This window comes from Dermacentor andersoni, chromosome 7 (assembly GCF_023375885.2).
Source record: "Dermacentor andersoni chromosome 7, qqDerAnde1_hic_scaffold, whole genome shotgun sequence".
In the NCBI taxonomy this organism is placed as follows: Eukaryota; Metazoa; Arthropoda; class Arachnida; order Ixodida; family Ixodidae; genus Dermacentor; species Dermacentor andersoni.
Window position 1 is genome coordinate 172,266,795 of NC_092820.1, and position 7,520 is coordinate 172,274,314.

Sequence of the window (7,520 nt, forward strand, 5' to 3'; positions counted from 1 at the left end):
ATCGAAGTGGCAGGAGGTGGACGGCAGACAGCTTCCGCGTAGGTCAATCGTCGCGGCACCGCCTGCCAGTCGGGCGACGAAAAGGCCTCTCGAACTTCCTCCCGAACGATATCAGCGACAGAAGCCGCCGCTGGTACCATGGGAGAGATCCCGAGCTGCCGGATCTCCTCTCGCACAATCTCTCGGATGACTTCATGTAGAGATGTGCTGCAGCTCTCAGGTAGAATGGAAGCATTCACCGGCGAGCTCTTGCGATCATATTGGCGGTACCGTTGCTGTAGTGCCCGTTCTATAGCGGTAGCCTCCTTGGTAAATTCGGCCACTGTCGTCGGTGGGTTCCTCACGAGCCCGGCAAACAGTTCCTCCTTCACTCCGCGCAAGAGATAGCGCAACTTCTTTTCTTCGGCCATCTCAGGGTCTGCTCTGCGGAAAAGGCGCGCCATATCTTCTGCAAACATGGCAACGCTCTCGTTTGGTTTTTGAATGCGGGATTCGAGTAGGCGCTGCGCGTTGTCTCTTCTGTCGCTACTAGTGAACGTGTCTAGTAGCTGGGTGCGGAAGGCATCCCACGTGGTCAAATTTCTCTCCCGGTTCACAAACCACGTCCGCGCACTGTCTTGAAGCGCAAAATAGACATTAGACAGCTTTTGCTGGGAGCCCTAGTCATTATAACTGGCGACACGCTCAAATTGGTCAAGCCAATCTTGGACATCCTCAAAAGCGTCGCCGTGGAAAATTTCTGGTATCTTAGGATTCTGAAGCGTCACCTGCGATGGAGTTGCAGTAGTCATGGCGGAAGTAGGTTGACGCGTTCCAGCAGGGTCCTGCAAAGCATTGAACTCGGGCGTCAGGCCTAGCAGGCGGCGACTGTACCGGTGAACAGGAGTTTCGATGAACGAAGGTGATTCCGCTTTCGAGGTATGGCTCCGCGAAGGGGTGCCGAGCATGAGGCAATCCTACCCCGCACCTCCACCAGTGTCGCAGCCTAGTAGGAGACGGGAAAGCCGGCGTAGAGGACGTGTAAAACACTTTTATGAGAGCAGTCAACGCGACGTCGTTGTCGTCTGTCTTTTCCACTCGCGCGCCACTTCAGCGTCGTTCTCATCGCCTGGCACATACCCGCGGCGACCATATAGGATGTGGCAATATAGGATGATAGTTACCGGGAGAATTAGTGTTACCTGATTTAGGGACCGGAACAACCTTTCCAACCCTCCAATTGCTTGGAAGTACCGAGGAACCGAGAAATGGAGTCTTCACCTGTTGAAGAAGATATTTTGAGGTTTTCAATTAACTTTTCTATGCTTACCAAATACCCTCCCTGGGCATCGCGCTCACGTTAGCCCAGCAGAGGGACGGAGCGTCTGCACGTTCGTCCGCAAAGGGCTCACGTTCATCGAGCACCAACTCAAACACGGCCGCAGTAGGGTGCAATACGCCTTCACCGAAATCATCCCAAGCAAACAAAGGAAAGGCAGCCTGTTCATCGCCAACATCTACAGTAACCCCAAGCACCAACCACAGAAATTCAAGACTCTACTACACACAGCCAGCACCCAAGCCAGAGACAACACGTTGCTGATCGGAGGGGACTTCAACGCCGCCCATCGAGCGTGGCGTCACGTGAAGGACACGGCCAAGGGACGGGACTTATTATAGGATACCCTGGACCACAACTGTGTCCAGATCACGGACCCCACGCATCCCACCCTCATCGGCAACTCCGTAGCACGAGACACCACACCAGACCTTACGTTCATCAAAAATGACCACACGGGCAAAGTAACATGGCACAACACGGGCACCGGCCTGGGCAGTGACCACTACATACTCGAAATTACGATACGCAACTAATTAAAGATCAATACTATTATACACAAGTGGACGGACTGGGACGATTCCGTAAGGGACGCCTCACCACAGCACAAGACATCACAGAGATCGAAACCTGGACGGCGGAGCTCCGCGATGCAGTGCGCTCAGCCACAAAGACCATAGAAACAGACGAGGACGTCATCATCATGGACAGCCACCTGGCCCATCTGATCGAGGCCAAACGTTCGATACAGGCGTCTTGGAAGCAGCAACGGTTGAATCGCAAATTGAGGAAGAAGGTGGCTGACTTAAACAGGGCCATTGAACACCATTGCATGCTCCTATACCGTCAGCAGTGGAACGAAATCTGCAACCGAGCTGACAGGGAACTGCATCGCAATTGCACATGGAATATATTTCTGCACCTCCTAGACGAAACAAAGACCAAGTCATACCAGCGCGACCACCTGGCCCGCCTCATGCACACCATCACACAACAAGGAAAAGACGCTGTTATCAAGAGCCTGGAAGCCAAGTATCTGCCGGACACGCCAACGGAAACCCACCCGCCGTACGGGGGGCTGCCCAACGCGGGGCTTGACCGAGACATTACCATATCAGAGGTACGGGTAGCGCTGCACGAGCTCAACACCCACTAAGCAGCCGGCCCCGATCTCGTTACCAACAAGATGCTACGCAACCTGGACGATGGTTCGGTAGAGACCCTAACCCATTACTTCAATGAATGCTGGCATTCGGGCAAGCTCCCTCGACAGTGGGAAACGGCAAGAACGATCCTGATTCCGAAACCGGGCAAACCACTGGACATCGGCAACCTGCGTCTCATCTCATTCACGTTCTGCGTGGGCAAGGCTCTGGAGCACGTGGTCACCAACCGGTGGCAGGAATACCTAGAGAAGGGAAGCTTCTATCCTGACACGATGATCGGCTTCCGGCGCAGACTCAGCACACAAGATGCCATGTTACAACTGAAACAAGAAATCATCAACAACAAGACACAAGACAGCAAAGTAATTATGAGCCTGGATTTACAAAGCGCACTAGACAAAGTCAAACACTCAGTCATATTAGCACAAGTATCAAGACTCAACATAGGGGTAACGAGCTACAATTATATACAAGACTTCTTGACCAACCACACGTTCGAACTGCACGCCGAAGACCTAAAGCTCCCCGAACACAAGCTCGGCAGTACGGGTACTCCGCAGGATTCGGTCATCTCGCCGTTGCTCTTTAACCTCGTCATGATCGGGGTAGCGAGGGCAGTAGCGGGGACCGGCGTCCGGCATACGATCTACGCGAACGACATTACCCTGTGGGCGGCCGGCGGCACCGACGATAGCATCGAGCAACAGCTGCAAGCGGCGGTTACCGCCATCGAGCAGCACCTTGCCGTCACAGGCCTAATGTGCTCGCCCGCAAAATCCGAGCTGCTTGTCCTCACACCGCTTCGACCGGGACGGAAGCGCGCTCCCCTTCGGGAGTGTGACCACATCAAGATTGTTACTGCATCGGGGCAACGCATCCCCGAAGTTCCCAAGATCAGGATCCTGGGCCTGATCCGCAACGACGAGACCATCAACAAGCTTACCACCAAGGCAATGGACGCCATCCGGCTCATACACCGAGTCTCTACACGACGGGCAGGCATGCGTGAAGACAGTCTCATCCGCCTTGTCCAGTCGTTCGTGATCAGTCACATCGCCTACGTTGCGGTCTACCTTAACTGACAGGTCACTGACAGGACCAAGATCAACACGCTGATCAGACGGGCTTACAAGACGGCGCTGGGCATAATGGAGACCACGAGTACGGCTCGGCTGCTGCCGCTCGGCGTCCATAACACCCTAGAAGAAATAGCCGAGGCGCAGCTCACCGCACAAATGGAGTGCCTCTCTACCACCAAGACGGGCCGCAGTATACTGACGTCCCTGGGTTACAACCCACAAGCTCCCAGCCGGCAACCATGCGAGATCACAGAGGAGGCGCGGGCCCACATTTACGTGGACCCCAACCCGAAGAACATGCACCCAGAGTACAACCAAGAACGGCGGCAGGCGCGGGCCAAGGCCCTCACCGAACAACACGCCCAAGACCCGCACGCCCGGTACGTGGACGCAGCGAAATACAAGCGGGAAGGCTTCGCGGCAGTGGTCGTTGCGGCAGCTAAGGGCACCAAGACAACGACTGCGAGCGTGCGGTGCACGAACGCCACAGAAGCTGAGGAGGTTGCCATCGCTCTGGCGATCACCGAGGCCGAGTGTCGCACCGTGCTCAGCGACTCGAGGAACGCCGTCATCATCGGCAATCTCCAACTTCAAGACCGCGGCAGCACCATCCGTGTCAAGTGGTTCCCGGCGCACGCCGGCGAGTGGGCATCCTCACCGAACCACAGTGAGACGGCCCATTCGTCGGCGCGAGCGCTTACCTTCCGCGCCCCCGAGAGTGACCGTTCCGTGGGGTGGTTCGAAGCCAAGGACAGATTGACCAGTTAAGCCGAAGTAACCAAGTGTTGCCGCTTAGCTCGACGGACAATGCCGCCTCCCTACCCGGCACTCAGTCGGGAGGAGGCCGTAATTCTAAGGCAAATACAGACCGCGTCACTCCTCGCCCCCGCAATGCTGCACGTGCTTCGCCCAGAGCTCTATCCGAGTGGGCTGTGCAGTTTTTGTGCAGAAGGTCCGGCGGACCAATGGTACATCATGTGGGACTGTGCCAGGTTCCCGACAGCAGCTACCTCCAGGACTCACCCGCCCGAACTTCAAGGTGCACTGCAGTCTGCAGACAAGGACACAGAACTATGGGCCGTCCAGTAGGCCCGGGGTGCGCTCGAAAAGCATAAGCCTCTTAACCCACTAAAAACGGACCCGACTGGGGTAGTGCAGAGTAGGGTATAACCCGGATTGACGTTTGGCCAGCGTCACGACGCGTTAAACCGTCGGTTGCCGGCACTTTATTAAAGGTATTCATATCCTATCATTGATAAACAAGATTAATTAGCTACATGCGGTGGAGTAGTCGGAGCACATTTGTGGAAAACAAACGCAAATACATCATTTAAAACGACATAGCACTGGTTTGGAGGGATCGCGGCATTGTCAGAACGGGCTAGTTCGATTACTCTTTCTTTGCCACCTACAATATTCCAGAATTTACGTGGATTAGATTGCAATAGTGATGGGAGGGTGTTATTGAAAAATTAAATTTCTTTTGCATTTATAATAGTGATAGCGTATCCAGCGTAAATGCGATTACATGCTGCCCAGCTTTCGGAAAATTTAGTCGCTTTGGCGCGACAAAAAAAATACCCTTCTTTTTGTTGCGTAGGCGGTTCAGAATTCCTGTAAACAATGGTGAAGCATGATTAGAACCAATCTTTCTTTTAGCAGTTTCTTCTTGTACAATGACCAGTTCTCTTCAACGGTACATTCAGAAAAGTTTAGTGTGTAGTCAGTAGTTAATTATTCTAGTTCAGTTCTAATGAATGTGGTATCAGCTATTGTAATCACATATAAACTTAACGACTTTTTTGGAGCGACCTTTTTCTCAAGTTTCAAGTGGAGAAGCGAGTGATCACTGATTGCTTTAAGGTATGTTGGAGGAGAGACAAAATCGGGAGCTGTTGTAAAAAAGAGATTTAAATTGATAGAGGAAGTTCCAGTAGTGCGTGGGGGTTCATGAACCAGCTGGGTTATATCGAAATCGGCGCAGATGTCTTAAAAGTGGGTGCACTCGGGAGATGACTGCTTAAGGCAGGGAACACCGTTGTGCCACAATATATTCGAAAAATTAAAATTACCTAATAAAAATAAATGTGATTTCGGGTATTCAACAATTAATTTGTTAAGGACATCATGGAGGCCAGTGCAGAAAGTAATAGGTGAAGAGAGGGACCTATAACACGCGCGAAAGATAAGGTCGCCAGTGGGAAAAGCTACATGAGTGCAAACTATTTCTAATGGCGAATTAGTGGATATAGTGAAGGAATTGATAGCAGAGTTCTCGGCAATCGGTACACCTCCGCCTGTATCGTATTTCTAAAAGTTATGTTTTTTCACAGTCTAGTATTTACCTGTTTTTTATTTTTGCTGAGAGCCATGTCTCGGTGAGGACAACTATATCAGCTGAGCATACGTCGATATGTGATGATAGTGATATGCGGTTTCTTTGCTTTCGACCATGATATAGCTATGCTGCACTTAAATGTGGAGATTGTGAACCCGGTTGCCTGTTGTCTTTTTTGGGGGTAATCGCGATCCTAGCTGGTCCGATCTCGCGCACTTCATCTGTAGCTGCGCAATACACGCAATAGGTAAAAAGTGCAATACACTTTTTACCTATGAATAGTTTGTTATATCGCAAAGAAAATGACTGACTGCTGGCCTTGCCAAAGTCATTTAGGGCTTTCCGTGTTTCACGGGTGGTTTTGCAAAACCTTCACTGATTGAAATACCATATGCTTTAAACGTTGTTGTTATTTTGCGAAAGTATAGTCTCTCATCTTAGAAGACACAAACTAAGCAATAACAGGTTGTTTCTTGCCTACAATGAATGTGCCTAACCTATGAGCCCTATAAATTGCGACTTTCGAGGAATTCACATTGAGACACATGGAAAGAAAGTGATAGATCTGGGCTTCTGATTGAGCCCATCTTTCTGATAAGTTGTCCCAAATTTCATAGATGATCAAGTTGTCGCACCTTGATTGGTCCTCCAGAACGTCTAGTCTTGACGCGAGCGCAGCGTTTTCATTTGAAACTGCTTCTTGGACGGCGGTAGCAATACTACTTCCTGAAGGCATATTTTCAAAAGACTCAACCGCAGCTTCCATGGCAGTCACTCTATCCGAAGGTATGAAACAGTCTCAGTAAGGTTTTCTTGGTTAGCTTCTAGTGCAGCTATATTTGTCATCTCGGCATGTCGCTTGTCAAATTTGGACGATAAAGTAGCTATGGCAGCCATAACTGCATTGTGCTGATGATCAGCTTCAGTATGAGGCCCAGGATTTAATTGCACATCCCAGGAAAGTAACAGTAACATAGCAGCAGAAACACAATCCCTCATAGTGGCAGCCATCATTTGTGGGCAAGGGAAGAGCACAAGCATTGTACGTTTACAAAATATCGATTCGGACTGACTAACCTGTGCAAGACAACAGAAAGAAAATCTTAGCAGTGACCGCATGGTAGCTGCTCTCCCGTGCCCACTGGAAGCGCTTTGGTGATGCCAGTTGCTTAAATATGAGGGTCGAAGTGCTGTAGCTGGCTGCAGTATCGATGTCTCACTTGATACGGGTGTGATGATGATGACGTCTTCCATGCTCAGATAACCAATGCTGTTGTCAGCTGCAGGCAGTGGTAGATCCAGCAGGAAATCTGATATAGACGCAACACACGTATGAGACGGAGACAACTATGAGCCGAAAACAGCCAGCTGTGCAAGAAAACAAAAAGGAGACCTTAGCAGCGACCGCATTGTAGCTGCTCGCCCGTGCCTACTTACGCCATAAAGATTGAGTATGCGGTAAAAAAATGGCCGCAGCATAAAATCAGTGAGCAGAAAACCTGGCATAGGACAAGGCAAGATGTATGCAGTAGAAGATAAGCAGGGTAATGCATCATCAATTTATATGATATAGTAAAAGCAGCAAAAGAATTGCATGCCAACCTGTACAGTACCCAGAG